General features: G+C 36.6%; 1 protein-coding gene across 7 annotated transcripts in view; it reads right to left on the minus strand.

Moving 5' to 3' along the window:
* The window catches only part of Bnc2 (basonuclin zinc finger protein 2), a 414,469-nt gene that overhangs the window by 316,482 nt on the left and 75,965 nt on the right, over positions 1–22,022 (minus strand). The gene's annotated exons all lie outside the window — the stretch shown is intronic.

Below are 22,022 nucleotides of genomic sequence, written 5' to 3' on the forward strand. Positions count from 1 at the left end.
AAGTGGTAGCCTTGAGAAAGTCCAAGGACAGTGCTCAGATCCTGAGTTCAGTCCCTATGACTGGCAAAAAAAAAAAAATCACTGGAAAAAATTGTAACTATAGAATACATCAACATCTTTAAATTAACTCTATATGTGGCTTTATAAAGAAGTCAACTAATGGCTGGGTGCTGGTGGCTCATAACCATAAATAATTCTAGTATTAAGGAAGCTGAGATCTGAGGATGTAGCCTGAAAATAGAACAGGGCAGGGAAAGTCTATGGGACTTCAATTTGTCACCTAAAAAGGTAGAATCAGAGCTATGGCTCAAGTAGTAGAGTGCCAGGCTTGGACAAAGAAGCTAAGGGATAGTGCCCAAGCCCTGAGTTCAAACTTCAGTTCTGGCAGCGCGCGCACACACATGCACACAGGCACACATGCGCGTGCACACGCAAGCACACACGCACACACACAAATGGAGACAGAGACAGAAAGATGAATTGATGGTCACATAAAACAAGAAAGAAGCAAAATAGAACTAATCCCTAGGACACCAAGACAACCACGTCCAAATGAGCAGCTCACCCGCAACAAACGTATAACCAATCTCCCAGGGCATGTTCATCTCAGAACGGCCACATCCCAAGACCTTATCCCAAGTCATTCCATTTCTTTTTCTATCTGCCATGGGCCAAGAAGTGGCACTGATACTGATTCTAACAGGTGTGAAAAAGATATCAGTTTGGTGAAATTAACAGGCTTGTAACTCTATACGTAAAACAAGGTTTGCAACAAAAGCTACTTCAGAAACAATCTTTCAACAGACTGTAAGACAATGTGCTCCCAGTTATGAGAGATCAAGATTGAACTCTTAGTGTCGGCTACTTCAGAAGTTCATTAAATACTGCTATACAGCAACCCCAAGTTTAGCTTTAAAATGTGTGTTCATTTTGTCCAAGAGACAGTTACATATCTAGGCAGAATGTGTCACAGTTGGATTGCCTAGCATATGCTACGTGAATAGTCAGCAAAAAAAAGTAAGACACTGACAGACTTTAAAAGCCCACCAACAGCAATATATGAACTATAATGACAAAACAAAAGCCCACTCCAAAGGACATTCAACTTGATAAAGGTGTCACTATTTACAGTTACACTCCTACTGTGGATATTTTTCTTGGGAAAGAATGTATTTAACACTTTCTTCAATTTTCCCTAGAAATACATCTTTTGCTAAATGACAGATAAACTCCACCAAGAATTTAAAGACTGATCATATTAACCTCAGCACCCCAGGTCACTGTAAAGAGAATAAAAATATTTTAGCCAGTACAGTTTTAGGTAAAAGTAATATCTTTGCCATGGGGAGTGGGAGTAGAAAGATGGCAGGGTCTAAAAATGGAAAAAGGAAATTTAAATCCCTGTTGCATTATCTACCAAATGTAAGTGAATAATAATATGTCTGGAGCCTCAGCCTTAATCTTAAAACAAATGATAGTATTCAAATATAATATTTCACACATGCAAGCTGATAACAGGTTTTTTTCCTTTCTTTTATTTCTTGAAGAGTCTGTGAACGACACAATACCAAGTACAATGTATTTAATGAAAGGTTTCCAGGCTGATTTCCCTACAGGTTATTTTCTTTCTTTTCTCTGGAACCCACACACAGGGCTATACTGCAGGGACCAAGGGTGTATATAAAAATAAACTATGAGCCAGTATCAGAGCTGATACCCTTCTCCTACAGGGGCAAGTGAATTATTAGATCTGTGTCATGAGTGTTTTTTTTAATATGCCATTGTTCCCACTTGAGCACATTAAATTTTCCATATCCACTTTTAAACCAATATAACCTTTTTTTTCCTTGTTCATAATGTTCATGCTGTACATTAACAGACAGAAAATCCAATAGCTTAAGTCATCATATAGTAGTTATACGTAAAGTTTAGTGAATAAAACATTTTGCATTTTCTCTCTTTGAACAGATACTATAAGGAGTTGGCTAGGACTCTAGAGGGGAAAGATTATACCTCTTGGGAAATTGTACTAATATTTTTTTCTTTTATGATTGATCACAAATCTATTTTGAACGTTACACATTTTTTAAGTTTATTATAACTCCGGTTCAACATCTTCTAGCCCAACAAATTGAAGGTGCTGGAATCTTTTGGTCTGGAAGATGTGTTTGCCAATTATTTTTGCACTAGTGCACATAAACAGGGAGGACTGCATCTTAGGTATGAGTTATACATTCCTGTACAAAATAATTGTATATTCTATGAAGACTGATTCTTTTTCTGGAGAAATATACAACAACACAAGGGAAATCTTGTACTAGCAGCATAACTGAAGTGGCAAGATACAATATTAGAAAAACAGAGCTACTTTCATTACTGTGATGCTGTGTGTCAGAATGTCTCTCCTTAATGAACCTGTTTGCAATAAGACTCTGGGTGCAAAGAGGCTATTTAGAGAGACTATTGTGTCTATAGTGAGTCCTTCAAATATCTTCCCACCATTAGACATGCCGCATTGACCAATTTTGTCCTGATTGCTGTTCTTTTTACTATCAAGGGACAGTCTTGCCTAGACAGACGGATGGATCAGACACTGCAGTTCATAAAATGTTTACACTGTTACTTTTACACACACACACACACACACAAAATGATACTAAGCTACTCAGATCATACAGTGAGTTCAATGTGGCAGTGTCATATGAAGGCTTATGACTCTCCAATATCAATGAAAGGATTTAAGTTAAAATCCGCTCATTCTGCCTGCCTGTCACTCTCAAACAAAAAGACCTTTTCCTACCTCTCAGAAAATACCCATGAATGGGAACACTTCAGGCAAATGTTTTCAATGTCCTAAGCCTTTCTAATTCTGCTGAGATTTTATTACTAATTGGGGACAACAAAAGGCTATACATGCCATATCATCTATCAAAAAAAGGGTGAGGGACACTACAATAATAATGATAAAAGAAAGCTGGAGATGTAGCGCAAGGGGTAAAGTCTGCCTAGCATCAGGAAGCCCTGAATGTTCAGACCATACAATCACTAATTATTATTAATAATAATAATAATAAAATATAATAGAATATCCAAAAGGTTTCCTAAACATATTCTAAATCCCAACTCAGTGACAGCCACTGGAAAGAAGAGACTTGTCTCTACAGCAACTGAACCATCTCTGCTAAGTCAATGAATGGCCTTTTCACCCATTCTAAATACAAGTCAGAGGTGGCAGGAGGAGACCTCTGGCTCATCTCACTCTGCTTATGTTCTTACCAGCTGTTGCCTGGCTCACCATTCACACAACTAAACACCAAACTGCTTCTCTGCAAAAGCCCATTCCTCTTATGCATTTTTCTAAGAGTATATTCTGTCTTTTCAAACACAACTAATTTGACTAATGGCCAACTGTAGGCTTTGTATTCCATATTTCCCAGCTCTCAAATACAAGAACTTCAAACTAGTAGTACTTAATATGAAATTAAGTACTACTGCTATTACTAGATACATGCAATAGACAACTACAGAGAACTGCATGCTGAACTGAACCTGGATCTGATGAACCGTTTGGTCCAATGACAATTTCAGTCCTATTATTTAAAAATTTCTTTCTCCCTTTTTTCTCTTCCTGGGCTCAATTTTATATTCTAGTTGAGTTTACATCTTGACAGTTATCTGCTCTACAGCTCTGACTTCTCATAACATCTGTACTATCTATAATGCTTATTTCCTCATCTAAGTTACAAATCCCCATCATGCTTAAGCTTTAAAATAATGTGGTTGTCAAAGATGTTTTAAGTGCTTATTAAAACACACAAGGCTTTCTTAATTGAGATATTTATAAAATTTTCAACCTGTTTAAAACATGCTGAATCTCTGTCTACAGATTTAGGAGTTGAAGGGATGTATAAAAATAGGTAATCACCGTTTTTCTGTAAGAAACTGGAGCATACTTGGGAGGGGGTAGAACGAATGAAAGTGGGAGAAAAACATGGGAAGGGGTAACTATGTTCAAGAGGTAATAATGTACTCACTACCTTACAAATGTAACTGCAATTCCTCTACACAGCTCTCTGGTAATTAAATTAAATAAAATTGAAGTATAAGGAATTTAAGGAAGCTTATCTTGGGTCTAACAATCCAGGACTCTAAACAGCTTGTCTGCCATCTTCCCCATAGTAGACTGTAGCTCTGTAACCAGTGACATGCCTGTATTTTGCCAAAAGGAATTTAAGTAAGTGCCAGATCTACTGAAATATGATCAGTTATATCTGTCATATATACTTTTGTAAAGACAAAAGTAGTATAGATAATAAAGGTTAAATGGAGTTTTAAAATCATTTCTATGTTTTAGACAGTTGCCAGTGACTCACAATTAAAATCTTAGCAACACAGGAAGTAGATCACAATTCAAAGCCAGCCAGGGCAGCAAAGTACTAGTGATTCTATCACCAATTAACAAGCAAATGTACAGTAACAGAATACGCCAAAAAATGATGAGTGAGACCAAGATGCCCCATGTGTAAGCCTCAGTACCAAGACCAATATATCTCTATATATGTATCTCTATATCTATCTAGCTATCTAAATAGATAACTATACACAAGCACACAAAGGAACATATATATATATGTATATGTGCACATAGGAATATATGTATGTATGCACATAGGAACATATATAAGTATATATATACACACATATTACAAAGAAACAGAGATTATTTTGTAACAGTTATTCAGAAAGTATGATCTTGTAGCTAGATTCATAAGTCAGTGGTAGAGTGCTTATTTGTCATGCCAAGGCACTGGATTAAATCCCCAACAATACATACACAAACAAGGTATGATCTCAAGATCACAATCAGTATCGATAATACTTAGAAACTTATAAGAAAGGTAAATCCTTAGGCTATAGTACAGATATACAGAATCTGGAGGTCTGGGGGTAGGGCCCAACAAATTATAATTTAATGAGACAGGAAAGAGCAAGGGAGGTAAGCCAAAACCCTAGGTTCAAGATCCAGCATGAAAAGGAGGAAGCAAGAAAGGGAGGGAGGGAAGGAAGAAAAGGGAGAATGTGAGGAAAATGGAAAAGAAGGGAAATTGTAAGAGAGAGAAAGAAAGATAAAGAAAACTATGTGGGGCCAGGAGTTTGGCCTAGTGGTAGAGTGCTTGCCTCGCATGCATGAAGACCTAGATTCGATTCCTCAGTACCACAAACATAGAAAAAAGCCAGAAATGGTTCTGTGGCTCAAGTGGTACAGCGCTGGAGGGTCCTGCATTCAAGGCCCAGGACTGGCAAAAAAAAAAAAAGCTAGATTTAAGTGACTTTGATACATGCTAAAGTTTAATAACTATGGCTTTAAAATACAGTGTAGGATTTACTTAAGTTCATACTATTTAAAATGGCTAACACTGCTTAAGGATATAATCAACTGGCCAGTAATGGGGTAGCAGACAAGACGAGATTTTTTTAAGAACTGAATTTAAAATAACTTCTAGAAATACGCCAATTTAACAAAAAAGATTAAAGATGTATCATTTAACTCTACTACACAATACAACACACTTCCACTAATTGTTTTGAAAATAAGCACTCTCCCATAATTAATAAAAATTAACCACTTAATTCCAAATTGGAGATGATGTGATGGAAAACATAATGGAAACAAATTAATGAAGTTAATTAATCATAAGGATCATTGGAAAGAAGACTTTAATCAACATGAAGGAGTGATTATTTAAAATCAAGAGCTCAGATAGGATGGCAGTATGGGATGCACAATCGGGACAGACAATATCCAGGTGAAGAACTGGCCAAGGTAAATGGAGGAAAGAGAATGGGACTGGAAAACTGGTACCTGTGCCCAAATAATCTCAGGAAGTGCAAGAGGGCAAAGCTGAACATTCTGCCCCTTGATCAGTTAACATTACAAAACACTTGGAGGAGGGAGGGAGAAGCAAGTTTGAACTGGATCTGGCACTAAACTTGAAGGAAATTATCTCATGAGAACTGTAGTTAGTAGATAAAAGCATGTCAGAATTACTCATAACTACAGAATTCAAGCAAACAGGATTTGGTGACAGTGCATAGTCCATGGTAGAATACCTTCCTACCATGCACTCAACCCTGGGTTCCATCCCAAGCACACATATGGGCATACATATATACCACCACCACCACCACCACCAAAACCACAACTAATAATGCTGTAAATGTAGAAGTCTTCTAAGCATAAATTTAAGTAGGATTGGTGGAAGTAATTATGGAAGTCACACACAATGAAATTCTGAGGCCAGAAAAAAATTGCATACTTCCATTATATTTACCATTGAAAAACCATTTGCACTGGCAAGTAGAAAAAAAATAGACAAACACAGTATCAACCTCTATTCCAAAATCTACAACACAGGCGTAGTAAATACATATAGAATAAAATGCAAAAAAATTAAAATATTATGATAGCCATTGGAGGTGATGGGACTGTAAGTAATTTTTATTTTCTTCATATTTTTCTTACCAAAAGTTATTGTTTTACAAATAAAGGACAATTACTTTTATAGTGAAGAAATCATAAAGGTGCACAAATACTTTTGTTTCTTTTCAGTGCTGAGTTACCCATGGCCTTAAGCATAGTAAGCATTTTATCACTGAGCTACACACCTAGTCTATAAACACTTTTTTTGACAGTGGTCCTGGGGTGGTCCTCAAGGTTAATGCTTAACCACTTGAACCACAGCTCCATTTGAAGCCTTTTTTGTAGTTAATTAGAAATAACTGCATAGGCTTGTCCAGCATTGCTTTGACTCAGTATCCTCAGATCTCAGACTCCTAAGCAGCTAGGATCATAGGCGAGAGCCACCAGTGTTCAGTACAAAAACTATTTTAAAGGCAAGAAATTTTGTTCTCAATAAGCAAGGACCCCTGAGAGTATTTGCTCCTAGGCAGAAGTACCAGGGCAATAACAAAATCAATACATGAGAAAATCCAAAGTTACCACCAGAATTCTAGGCCTGAGTTCTTTTCACTATATTAGGCTCTAAGAGGAGTCCTTAGCATATAATTCATTTTTTGTTTGTTTGTTTTGCCAGTTTTGGGGCTTGAACGCAGGGCCTGAGCACTGTCTTTGGGCTTTTTCCTCAAGGCTATCGCTCTGCCACTTGAGCCACACCACCACTTCTGGCTTTTCTATGTATTCAGTATTGAGGAATCAAACCCAAGCCTTTGTGCATGCCAAGCAACCACTCTACCATTAGACCTAATTCCCGGCCCCTCATATAATTCTTTAAGTGATAAAAATTGAAGTTAAGGATGCCTAAGCAACCTCAGAATAGATTTTCCTTTTTAAACATAAATAGTACACAACAGGAAAGAGAGACAGACCAAAGAAGCAGGAGCTGTATCAAGGCTGTATTAAAGAATTTGATATTCCTAAGGACAAATCACATTCTTAGAAATACCCTTTTGAGGCTGAGCATATAGGCAATGACTCATCTCTATGATCCCAGTTTCTTAGGAAACAGAATTGAAGAATCTATAGTTCAAAGCCAATCCTAGAAAAAAAGAATTATGAAAACATTTATCTCAACTAACAAGCCAGTCCTGGTGATTCATACCTATAGTCCCAGTTATAAAGGAAGTGTAGGTAAGAAAATGATGTTTGAGTCTGACCTAGAAAAATGCAAAAAGATTATCTGCTGAGATCAGAAGTTCAAGGCATGTCTGGGAAATTATAGCAAGAATCTGTCTAAACAAACAAAGGAAGAAAAAGGTAGAGGAAAAAATGTTTACCAAAGAAAACATTTCCAATTTTCTTATTATCTTAATTCTATAGAACTCTATTCCTCTACATATTTCAAATCACTAAATAAAAGTTTAATCATGTGCTTTAAAACATTTCCTATAATTCTTGTTTTAAAAAGGCCTGCAAAAATTATTGATAAATATATGACCCTTTAATTAGGTATAATAGTATAATTTTTTTTACACCTAACAATATTGGTGTTTGGTTCCAAACACATTATTATGGCTTTACTTCTCTAGGTGTAAGGGATATTTGTTTTCAATTTGCTTTATAAGCAGATATCTGAGAGCCTACTGATCTAAAATAGCAAATCCAAATTTTGTAAAATAATTATTTCTGTGATGGAAGTAAAGAAAATCAAATATGTTTGTTGGTATTTTTCATATTTTCATCAAGTATAATGCAAAGGAAAAATTTTCTAATCCCAAATGAGTGAAAATGAGTGAGTTCTATTCATCTCACTTCCAGTTGAATGAAGTTTTAACACAGTAGTCTACTAATAAGCCATGTTCTCTACTAACTTTGTGCTTTGCCAAAGCCTGTTCCTTATGCCAGGAAATTCCTTAGCCATTCTGCAAGACTCTTCGATAACTCTGAAGAATATAGAAGCAGAGGTATCATTTCCTCCAGGAAGTCTTTTGATATCTCTTCTGTCCACAGCTGACAGAACTGGTCCTAGGGTTGTGAAACATTATCATAGTACATGGAACTATACTTGCTTCATTTTATATTTTTTCTCTTCTACCAAATACACAGTTATTTTGAGGTCAAGAAAATATTTCTCTTTTATTCATAATTATATTCATCTTCATTCCTAGCACAAAGTACTATTAAGCTCAGCTTATTAGAGGTAAAAATTCACAATAAGAATAAACCTTTAAAGAGCTTAATTATGAGTGACTATTGTTCTTAATGTACTATATTTTCACTCTTCTCTTGTGTTGCCCTTTGGTTACTCTAATATTGTTACAGCATCTGACTTTGTTACCTGGTATGTTATATATACATTTGTTTATTTGAAATAGGAGGGGAAAAAACATGAGGGGAGGAGGTCTGGGGACAAAAAAATTTTTAAAAAATAAGTAATAAAACTTAAAAAAAGCCAAACAAAAAAACTGGCTTCGCATCTACATTAAAGCATTTTTGTCCATGTGGAAGAGCTTTCAGCCAGCCTGCTCTTATCACCAGTTACATGTTTGAACCATACTGTGATCTACTCAGAATTCTCTGCCTTTAATTTTGTGAAACTATGACTCTCAAAAAAGCAGAGCAAAGCTTTGCTGAAAGACAACACATCTTTAACAGAAGTTGGGTAGTATCATGGAAAAACTGAATCAAACACCTGCAATTGAGTACTGAACTCTATGCATCTAGAACAATCTTTTCCCTGAACAGGAGTCATGGAACCAACTAGCCATCGAATACAATATAGACTGGATTTTTTTTTTCTGTAGCATTAGGGATCAAACCCAGTGCTCTACAAATGTAGCTTCATCACCAGTCACTGTCAAATATTTTGAAAAAAAAAGAATTATATATTAATTGATGAATAAATAAGTAAATAGTGCACTTCAGAAACCAAACTACCCAATTCTTAGCAGGATTTACTCTGAAGTAAACCAGAGGTGTGTGTTTCATGTAATAAAAAGAATCAGAGTGTAATCATTCAAAATACTTTAAGCAAAGGCAGGTCTTATGTAGCACCTGTTTTCAGAGTTTCAGGATTTAAAAATATGACTCGAGTAGAAAGTTAAATATATCTAGTAACAGAGTATTAAGTATACTAATGTCTTAAATACACAAATTGCAAATAAACAAGAATAAGGTGCAATTAAGGGGACAATTAAAACAGAATTACACCATATTTCCTGAACTTAGTTGGTTCCTAAAGATTAAACTCAGATGTTCTTTTATTCATAAGCTTTCAAAAAGTAAATAAAACATTCTACACACTGCTTACCATAAATCTTAACTTACCATTCAAATTTAGTCCAAACACAAGCATAACCCTAAAATCTCCTCCAGGCCCACAAATACTCAAGACAACCAAAATCTAATTCCCTGGAGAGCAGTTTTACAACTACAATATTTATACTGAAGAGATAAATTATGCAAATCATAATGGTTTATGCTTGTAACACATCTAAGTTTATACTGCATACTATAAGATCCTCAAGAGTCTACAATTTTATTTAAAGTCCAAGTCACCTAATGGAATTTTACTATTTAGGACAATTTTAATATTGATTAAGACTTAAGTTTTTGGAAGACCTAATAAAACTTCAAACAATATGCCCTGCTTCATATTGTTTATTACATCTGTACAACAGCCTCAAATTAAAAATTAATTCTCAAATTAAGCCTCTCCTTTATTTAAATTACTACTGCATTCACCTTCCTTCCATGCTCTCTCAAAGTATTAAAATAGTTCAAATCAACCTGCATCCATCTTTATGAGTCTTACATGACAACCCAATTAAGCAAAAGCATACTTGGCAAGTTTTCCAAATAGAAAACAATGTACTCCAAATAGAAAACAGAATGTTTTTCTTGACCAATGCTAGGATTTGAACACAAGCACCTCACAACTGACTAGGTTTGCTTGCTTGGCTGGTGCTCTGTCATTTGAGTCCAACTTTTGGAGATGGAGTCTTGGGAATGTTTCAAACCCTGATCCTCCAGATCTCGGCATCTTAAATAATTAATATTAGAGACATGAACCACAAGTGCCAGTTTGCAATTTTTTGACACACATACATAAAAACACTGGAAAGTTTTCTTAAAGGATTAAAATTTTCTATTTTGATTTGAAGAATAGTCTTTAATTTTCACTTTTTCAATAAAGCTGGGAAAAAAATAAAAACTTTAGGTTAAAAGAATAAAAAGAAAGGCCAGGAGTTTGGCCTAGTGGTAGAGTGCTTGCCTAGCATACACAAAGACCTGGGTTCAATTCCTTGGTACCACATACATAGAAAAAAGCCAGAAGTGGTGCTGAGGCTCAAGTGGTAGAGTTCTAGCCTTGAGAAAGTCCAAGGACAGTGCTCAGGCCCATCACATAGGGAAGAAAACATTGTGACTATTTTCTTTTTCCATTCAGGAGACTATAGTGCCACAATTTTCTAGAACCAGACCAACAGCACACAACCAGGCCTAAGCAGGGAGCTGTTCTTAAGGTAAAGGGAGGGAGTGAGCAGAGGGAAACAGGGACAAAAACATGAGAAGGGGTATCAATGCGTGAGAAGTATCAATTCCTTGGTACCACATACATAGAAAAAAGCCAGAAGTGGTGCTGAGGCTCAAGTGGTAGAGTTCTAGCCTTGAGAAAGTCCAAGAACAGTGCTCAGGCCCTGAGCCCAAACCCAGCACTGGCAAAAAAAAAAAAAAAAAAAAAAAAGAATAAAAAGAAAATCTATTTCAGAGAATGGAGTGAAGCATCACATAGGGAAGAAAACATTGTGACTATTTTCTTTTTCCATTCAGGAGACTATAGTGCCACAATTTTCTAGAACCAGACCAACAGCACACAACCAGGCCTAGGAAGGGAGCTGTTCTTAAGGTAAAGGGAGGGAGTGAGTGGAGGGAAACAGGGACAAAAACATGAGAAGGGGTATCAATGTGTGAAAAGTAATGCATCTACTACCTGACCAATATAACTGTAACCCCTCTATACATTATCCCAACAATAAAAAAAGAAAAAAGAAAAATACTTAAGAACTAGGAATATAAAGCTCAGTGGTAGAAGATATTTCTAGCAAGCTGAAAGAGAAAACACACTGTTATGTTAGTGTATGGTATGTTGGTTTACAAGGGAGGGAGGGAATTAGATGTGCCACAACTAATGCAAACTTTAGAAAAGCAATGACTAAGTGAATATACACATTGCCCTACTCAGAGCCTCGAATGGAAACTTCTCTCTGGGAATATATGCTACACAGATAAGCAGACCTAGAGCCAAGGCCATCTCAGGAAATTGAAAGAAGAGTGGTAATCACAGGATCAGGGACACCCTGCCTTCAGATAGAGAGAGAAGCAAATTTTCCAGCATAGCCCAAATGAGTTAAAATTGCCCAAGAAAATGCAGTCAACAAGAGTTGAGTGGCTTAGATTGGCTGACTACTCTTCCAAGGATCTCATTTGACAGGAGTAAAATACAAAGAAAGTGTGTGCCAGTTTTTACAGAAAACATATGGGAACTTACCTGGGGAAATTTGCTTTCCTTTAACTAAACAAGGAGTCTTTTCAGGTATTCTGAGCTTAAATTGAGATGGACATTCTTAATTATAGAAAATGTGGAGAAAGAATAAGTCACTGGAGAATGGTGACCATGATGTATTAATATTCAACTTCATTCCTAGGTTGCTGGAAGCAACTGTAACAGAACTTAAAAGATCCACTATAAAGAGAGAAAAGGAAAAGAAAGAAAAACTTACATGTCTTTCCACCAGAATAAACTTATCTACAACAGAGGATTTATAAAGAGGGATTGAAAATATTTTAAAAACTTAATTTATTTCCCAAACAGAGGCTCCTCAAAATTACAATATATATATATGAAATGTACACTGACTGGTAAAACTAGAGCTCCCTTTTCTATCCAGATACCCTTACAATCAGGGCTCCATTAACATGAATGCTTAGGGTAATAAGCAAATTCCATTGCAACTTCTGAATCCTAATCTCTGAACCCCCAACTTCACAGAGGGAAGGATGAACTCTGTATTAGCTGTGGGAGACAGAACATAGGTTGGAACTTAGGAGACAACAGGATCAAAACCACAGAGATTTCCAAGGTCTTTTGTCTGTGCACTACCTTACTCCTTTCTCATCCTCCAAACTCAATTCTTAACTTGCTAGTTGGGCAGCTTTTCTTCCCTGCAAGCTATTGGGAAGAAACTGGAAAGAGCAAATAATTAGACAATCAATGATTAAAGAGAAAGATTACAGAAAGTAATGGTGATTCCAGGCTCCATAGGGAATAATAAATTGCAAGAGGGGACAGAAAGAGAGAAAATTAACACATTCCCAGGCAAGAGAGGACTGAGGCCAATTGAAAAGAGTAAATGAAACATCAATTCTGTCACTTTGGCTGCTTCAGCAACATCTCTGATATTCACTGATATATAAAACTGATAAGCAACTAAGATAAAGTTACGAAAATTCCCAGAATGGTCAGAGTCCTGGGCGAGAAGAACTAGTGCTACCTGCATTATCATCTTATGATCTTGAGCAGAGCATCTTAGGATGCTCTTAAGACTTTACTCCTCTTTCCTGTAAAATGAAGGACAAGGAAATCAAGTAAATATTCAGAGTCCTTTTGACACCAATATTCTAGAACACTAAAGAATGCATAGTATAGGGCTGGGAGTATGGCCTAGTGGTAGAGTGCTTGCCTAGTGTACGTTAAGACTGGGTTTAATTCCTCAATACCACATATATAGAAAAGCCGGAAGTGGTGCTGTGGCTCCAGTGGTAGAGCACTAGCCTTGAGGAAAAAGCCAAAGGATAGTGCTCAACCCCTGAGTTCAAACCCCAGGACTGGAAAAAAAAAAAAGGTGCACAGTGTGCACAGAGGAGAATTGTCACTAGAGGCAGGTCTATAGACTAGCTTTCTGACTTGGAATTAATTCCTTGACTTTTCTATGACTGAAAGAATACAACTCCACATCTCAAAGAGCTACATTGCAGATAAAATGCTATGTTAGCTGGAATTTGGAGCTGGGAGTTGGCCTAGTGGTAGAGTGTTTGCCTAGCATGCCAGATTCGAAAACCCAGATTTGATTCCTCGGTATCACATACATAGAAAAAGTCAGAAATGGTACTGTGATACAAGCAGTAGGGGTTCTAACCTTGAAAAAAAACCCAAAGACAGTGCTCAGGCCCTGAGCTCAAAATCAGGACTGTGAAAAATATGCTATGTTACCTAGAATTATAATCATGAGTTTATTTCTTATCCAGCATCTTTTACAAACATTTACATGTTAAATCACCTTTCTCTGAAGAGTTCTTCCTACAAGGGACAACTATTCTTCATACCACTCCCCAAAAAGCATCTTCTTCTTAGACCAGAGAGATAATATTAATGAAGAAAAAGAAATCTCCCATCTGCAAAATTCTTCATGCAAGGTAAAGCCTAATTCAGTTTCAGGACCTTATTAAAACAAGGTTTGCACAAAAGATGAGGCCAGCACAGTCTATCTATGGTAATATTGTGCTCCTTCACTACTGCATCTGTCCTATAGAATTCAATCTACTTCAAATGTTGTACCCTCAAAAAAATATAACCAAGAATATGGCTCAGCAGTAGAGTACTTGACAAGGCTGTACAAGGTCACGTTTTAAAAAAATGTTTCATGTAATATTTTCTGATAAAAATTATCAAGATTTTTTTTACAAAATCCCAGATTATAACTCTTTGAATCGATTGAACACTGATTTGTAATCACATGGGCCAAGCAAACCACTGCTTCTCTGATGCTATAGAGGTGGCTGAGGTTGCTAGTACTATATAAAGCAAATAGGCCCTTTAAAATAAAATCACAAATTGATTCTAGAATGCTCCAAAATCCAAAGCAAAGTGTCGGGAGCAAATTTTTGATAGTGGTGGGGTAGGATGAAGGGAAAAAGGAACCCTCTAATTAAGCAAGATCAATGACCAATTCATTTGATTGAGGCAAAGATCAGAGAATAAGAAAAGAGGGAAAAAAAGTATCTCCTTCACATACCCCACACCAGGCTGGGCTTCACCTCAGGATAACCCCACACTCCCTCAGCCTCAACATGTCCAGAATGCAACGTTTCTCTCCTTCCCATCTGTTGCAGCTCCTATATGCCCTGCCTCAGTTGAGACTAATTTTACCTCCTACACAATTCTCAAACCAAGCACCTACTTTACAATTCTACTCCCAGTATTCCATTAGCACCTGGCTAAGTTACAATAAAAGCCCTCTCAAATCCATCTTCCACTGAAATCACACAGATAATTCTTTAAAAAAAAAACTGTCTCTTATCTGAAACACCACAGAAAAATCTCAAAAGTATACTGCATGAGACAGCCAGACTTAAGAGTTACGTGCTATAGGATTCCATTTATATGATTGGAAAAGGTGAAACTATGGAATGAGCAACATATCAGTGATTCCAGGTGCTATCAGAGGAGGGGTAGTTACTCCAGAGTAGGGAGAGATTTTAGGGTGTAATAATAAATGTTGTCTTGATTGTGGTAATTAGAAGACCTAGACCACTGGCATCAAATTGTACAGTTAAGTATCCATTTTCACTGAAATGGAGGGACAAAGGATGAACAAATGCAGCAGCTTCACTGGACATTTTGTTGAACATGAACTATACAACTTGTGGGCAGGAATGGAAGGAAAAAACTGGGAGAGAGTGTGGGAAGGAGAAACATTGTCCAAAGAGAAATGTAGTCTTTACCTACCTGATTTACATAACTATAACCTTTCTGTAACTCACCTTTATAACAACAATAAAAAAACTTCAATTTGAAATAAGCAAAAACTCTTAAAGACTCTCTGCATTGCCTGTAGGTTCTACTGCATAGCTAAGTCTCACTAGAAATTCTAGCAATACTCTTTTATTGAATGCCCTATGCTCTTTATGTACAAGTTTTTCTCCATGGTTCACGTTTTCAACATGGCTTTTCTGAACTAACTTCTCCAGGCAACCCCTTCGCCTCACTCACCCATCGTATTCATGCTGTAAGTTACATGTCCTTCTTCTAGGGTAAAATAATGCCTCATCATTAAGTTCACAGAAACCTATTAGACACATGTTACAGCACAATTCAGTCAACTGAAATGCAAACACAGGGATAAGAATGTACGTATGCACATATGTTGTGTGTATATATGGGTATACATGGAATATATGCAATCTGGCACATTATAAACCTGTGTAAATCTATGCTGTGATAAATGCAGGTTTTGCCTATTTAATCGATAGAGCCCCATCATTTAGAAGAGTGACTAGTTGGTTCAATACATACAGTCAATCCTCTGCATAGTAATGCAAAATCAGGGGCCAGGAGCGTAGCCTAGTGGTAGAGAGCTCACTAGCATGCACAAAGCCCTGGGTTCAATTCCTCAGTACCAGGTACTCAGAAAAAGTTAGAGTGGTGCTGTAACTAAAGTGGCAGAGTACTATCCTTGAGCAAAAAGTGTCCAAGGACAATGCCCAGGCCTTGAGTTCAAGCCTCAGGAGGGGAAAGAAAAAAAAAGATTCAGGAATGCAAAACCATATAAATGCTCACATAAGGTAGAAACCATACAAAGCAACCTTTAACAAGAGGCAAACTGTTCCATGACCTGAAAAATGTTGGTTTTCTGTCACTATGAGTATATACCTTTAATCCCAGAATTTAGGAGGCCAATATAGGAGGAGTTTGAAGCCAGTTTCAAAAGCAAGAAGAAAATAAAATAATTGTTCATGGAAATATTTAAAAATTTCCTGTTTTTTTTTTTTTTTTTTTTTGCCAGTCTTGGGCTTGGGTTCAGGACCTGAGCACTGTCCTTGGACTTTCTCAAGGTTAGAGCTCTACCACTTGAGCCTCAGCACTACTTCCGGTTTTTTTCTATGCTTGTGGTATTGAGGAATCAAACCCAGGTCTTCGTGCATGCTAGGCAAGCACTACTACTAGGCCAAACTCCTAGCCCCTGTTTTTTTTTTAAATAAATTTTTTATGTTCTTGACCGGTACTAGATACCAATGACTTGCCTTTTTGTCTATTCTGGAGCTGGATTTCACAAATAGACTTTTATATTTCTGATTGAGCAGACCGAGATCTCATGGTACTGTTGTTGAGATGTTGCTGCTATTTAAATAGCCAGGGTAACTGATACCTAGAATTAAGTAAAATAAAAAACTATCTGTATTAAATAAGTAAGTAGTTTTATAATGAATGAACTGATTCAGCACTGGATCAGATTTAAGAAACAAGAATTAATGCTATTTCTATCTAAGTCACATATAAAAGATGAAAGAAATCTAGACTATAATTCCAATGCAATTAATAATAACAAAATTATGCTTTAGCAAATGTGCTAAGACCAAAGACAAGGAGTTCAAACCCCAGTACTATCAAAATAAAACTAAAGCCTGTGACATGCCATCATATCAACTATACTCTTAGAATGTACCAAGCAATATTCTAAGCATTTTTATGAATGTTCTCAGAGTACACAGAACAATCAACAAGTGGCAATATAAGCCATGCAAGCATACAGAGAATAACAAAACATAAATAAGTCAAGTAATTCATGCAAACAGTAAGCAATGAAGCCAAAATCTGAACTCGGAGAATAACCCCATAGATCAGGTTCTTTAGAATTTGTTTTCTCAGAAAGTAAAACAGTCATTCAGAAGACATAAATTACTGACTACTAGATGTTGCACAAATCTAACTCACTACAGCTTTGAATATCATAATCAGTACTACTGTTAGACTGTTTTCCTGTATCTAGCAAAAGAACAAAACAGACTACATATTCACTGATACTGCTGTTAACCATTTTGCTGCACAGTAGTAGACAAAGAAGTAGAATGGAAAATTTCAAATAGATCAATTATTTTATTCTAGAGAACAGAAATTAAGTATCAGGAGAGAACCAACTAAGAAACAAATTTCTCTTGGAAAGAACAGAATCTGTAAAAAAACAAATTTATCATGAGTGTAAAAACCAAAGATATGTTAAGCCAACAAACTTCATTGACATTTCCAGTACCACTGACCCTGAAACTTAATAACACAGCTTGTGGAGGTCTGATTTCACGAAGAATTCCATATGGAAAAGGAACGTGAGAGCCTAATAAGGATGTATGATACAAAAGCAAAGGGATTAGTTAGCTAAAATAAGTAGATTCCTCTCTAAATATAATCTGCTCATAGGACATTTAGAACATTTGTATGTCATTAGGGGTATTAAGCGGGAAAAGATCCACAATACCAAATAGTCCTAATTATAATTCATCTTAGGAAATAAAGTGAGTTTTCTTAACTAAAACAGAAAATACATGGCAAGAAACAGCTTTAATATAATAAAAGGACTGTCAACATAGTCAAAACAATCCTAATCGCCTAAAGGAATACTACATGTCCAAAGTGAATAAATGCTCCAACAATACCGTATTTTTTCCAGATTATTTCTCAATGTTTTATACTATCCTTTCTCTTTTTATCAATCCTAACAATGTGAGACAAAAATTACCAGGCAAAGAGCAGACACTTTATAAACAAAAGACATTAATTGAGCTAGGCACTGTAACTCTAGCTAGTCAGGTGGCTGAAATTTGAAGATCATGGTTTGTTCAAGGGAAAACATGTCAAAGATACTCTAATTTCCTATTAACTACCAAAGGAACCAGCAGTGGAAGTGTAGCTCAAGTGGCAGTAGAGCACCAGCCTTAAGTGGAAGAAACCAAGTGAGGCACTCACTGAGTACAAGCCCCAGTTCTGATACAGAGGGAGGGAGAAAAGAAGGGAAGGAAGGAATAAAGGAGGGAGAAAGGAGAGAGGGAGGGACAGAAGGAGGGAAGGAGCAGGGGGGAAAGGGGGAAGGGGGGAGGGGAGAGGTATGAATGAATCAAGCATAAATGTGTTTGCTCCATCACAACTTTTACCAAGTTCATACCCAGTAACAAAAGAAAGATGAACGAGAGCCAGAAAGTACCTGTTTGGGGAAATTTCGGTTCTAGTTTTTTATTCCACCCAAAAGAGGTACTTGTCATTCATGTCTTAGAATAGAAAATTCTTTAACTGATATACAATGGATTATGTGGCTCACAGATTATGAAATAAGTCAGAGGTAGCAACTCTGCTAGGTGTCCGCGGCACTCATTGATGCCCACCGAGATGCCCATGTTACTTCAAGTTATCCTCATGTTCCCACACTGGCCCAGAGCCTCCCTGAGGACCAGAGCCATACTCCAAAGTACCATTTGTCTTTCATTCCAGATAGAAAACTCATACCACCTTCTCCCAGAAGATTTCCTCTTATCAATTACTGGCTAGCACTTAATCACCTACCTATTCATAAACCAATCATTGCTAAAGAGAAACAATGATCACAACCATTCATTTTGTAAAAAAAATATTGATCACAGAAGAGATTGACGCCTTTCTTCCTGTCTGTGATCAATGACATTCTTGTTCCCATCCTCTAACCCCAGTAAAAAGGAGAATTATTTACCACACTTTTTTTTAAGAACATAAAAGGGGTGCTTTATACAAAAAGTACAACAGTTAATATCACTATCTAGAGCTAGCTAAAAGAACACTCTACTATCAGACAAACAGGCATATCAGGAGGCAATCAACTATTTCACTTGCTTAGGTGAATAAAAGCTAGTAAATCAAAGCAGCTTTTAAAAAGCACAATTTCTCAGTCAACAGCACGAATCAGAAGAAACAGTGTAAGTTCTCTTCAATTTTATACGTTTCAATGTGATCTGGCTGAGAAATCATAATCCAACCTTACTCTTACTTCTGGAGTCAGTCTTGGCTTGGGGGAAACTAGAGGAAAAGGGAAGGAACACATGAATTTAAACCAGTCAATCATTCTATTTTTCTTTTTTTATTTTCTTAATTAGCTATTCTTTTCCATTTAGGCAATTTTTCCTTCTTTGTAAAGCAGTGTAGTGGTCAATTTATCTGATAGAAAGAACACACACATGCCTGCACACATGGAGATACATACATACATACATACATACATACATACACACACACATGACACTTTACTGTGTTTGAGTCTTCAATTACATGCTTATGATGAAGGAAACTTCAAATATCCCAACAGTTACAAATGCATAGCCTGTTTGAGAAAATTGACCATTCCCTCTGTATCTCTTTACAGAGTTCATCCTAATATTTAAACCATCAAGTTGATCCTTTTTTAAAGCATGATTTTTTTAAAAAAAAATCACTGTTTTTTCCTTATTTTTAAGCTAAACTCAAGTATGTATCACAAAGTCTGAAAATGTATCTATTTTTGTTACTAAGTTTGAGTTTAGGTTGTTCTTGACACTGAAACACTTGCTTTTCGGATTAATGCCATTATTTGTCATCTGTATATTATCGGCTATAATTCGGGATCCATCTCAGTTATCCCCTTTTCTTCCATACACAGGGATAGTTTATCATAGAGTTCATTCACTTGTCAGTCCAACTCTCAACTCTTTTTCCTTTAACCCAAGAAAGATACAGTGCTCTACAATAGCCCCAGAAATAATGACAGGAAAAGGGAGACTTATTATAGTTGAAAAATATGAGTGGTGCCATCATCATTTTCTTTTTGCAGGGTGAAAAGGGGGATCCTTTAAATCAATTTGATGGAAAAGAACTAACCAAGAAATGAGAAGGCTTCAGAAAATATAAAGGAGATTCCATAATGAACTGATTTTCATTGTTTGTTTTCCTAGTATTGGGATTTGAAGTCAGAGCCTCATGTTTGTTGAACTCTAACAATTGAGTCATATCCCTAGTCCTGATCCAGATATAAGTCACTACATCCAGCCTTTGACTGGTTTTTCTATTCTCTAGATGTGCTCAATCTGCACATATCTACAAAGCAAATAATAACTTAATTCTAGGAAGCAAGAAAGGAAGGAAGGGAAAGAACAGAGGATGGGAGAAGAAAGAAGGGAAGAAAGAAGGGAGGGAGGGAGAAGAAAAGGGAGGGAGGGAGAGAGAAAGAGAGGGAGGGAAGGGGAGGGAAGGGAAGGGAAGGGAAGGGAAGGGAAGGGAAGGGAAGGAAAAAGAAAGAAAGAAAGAAAGAAAGAAAGAAAGAAAGAAAGAAAGAAAGAAAGAAAGAAAGAAAGAAAGAAAGAAGAGAAGAGAAAGGAAAAGAAGAGAAGAGAAAAGAGAGAGACTATAATACCAGAAACATTCTGGATATAGAGCCATCTGATGACAATTACAGGAATCCTAGAAGGGGAAAGAATGCTCAGAGAAGGCCAGACGGCCATGCAATTATAAACCCCAGAGTCTTCTCCACACCCTCCACATCACTGCCAGAGAGAGGTGGTGATGCTGTTCTCCACATTCCCAGGCGGATCCTAAGGACAAGCATGCACACACTGCTCCAAAGAGAACATCGCTATTTTGGTTTCACTGGTTTTCTCATCCTTTGAAGTCAGACACTTCATGATTGTCATGAGTGTAGTTCCCAAGGGTGTAAGAGTTATAGGAGCCAGGACTTTCACAGTGAAGAGATGATTTAAAAGGCAAACCACTGAAAACGTTAGTACAAAACTAAAACTTTCCAACTTCTTGTGTTGCTTCAATTGATCCTTGTGAAATGCAGAGAAAGAGGTGGGAAGATAAAGGTTGAGGGTAAGAGGAGAAAAGGAGCTCACATTTCCTCAGCACAGGAAACTTCTCAAGGGAGATAAGGCACCCAATTTTATGACTAAAGCTCAGTGTCACAAGGCATCTAATCACAAAGGTCTTAAATAAAGACAATAGGGTGAAGCCCCAAACCAATCTGACCATGATCCTTGATTAAGCCACACTGTCAATGGGTTCAGTTAGCAAGTACACCGAATAAGTATAGAATCAGAGTGACACCAGCAGCATTCACATGGCTGACCAAAGCACAACTGACAATTTCTTCCTTCTTAAATACTTTATATACTCTACGTCCATTTCAACTACATAGTATATGCTCGCCATTAAAATTTTCCCATCACAGTACACTTAAAACTGAAGCCTTTTAGCATAAATCCCCATGTTAAAAGGACTGAGATACCTTAAAAATTTGATAACGTACATATTCAATGTAGAGGCTTAAAAATAAAACTTACAAACCAACAAAAAAAAGTACAGGAGACTACTTAACAATAAGTCACAAATCGGTCAAATACCTGTTGCTTCAAGAGAATATATTTGAATCAAACCAAATTTGACAAATCTTAAATTGAAGAAATATAATCAACTCATAGAAAAAATATACAGAATCCAAAATTAGGACTGATAATTGCCATTCATTTATCTTCAATCAATGGCTTTTGTAGGACTTTATGGAAGTAAGAAGTGTCAAACATTGTCAAATCTTATACAGAGTCCCTAAGTTAGTATAAAAAAAAAGTTGGACTTTGTCAACATGGCACACAGTGAAGAATATTTATGAAGAAGTGTATTAAGAACAATAAAAGTAATGGTGCTGATGACAATAATGAACTCTTTCTCAGTGTCAGTCACTCT

This window comes from Megascapheus bottae, chromosome 3 (genome assembly GCF_031878675.1).
Source record: "Megascapheus bottae isolate mThoBot1 chromosome 3, mThoBot2.hap1, whole genome shotgun sequence".
Taxonomy (NCBI): domain Eukaryota; kingdom Metazoa; phylum Chordata; class Mammalia; order Rodentia; family Geomyidae; genus Megascapheus; species Megascapheus bottae.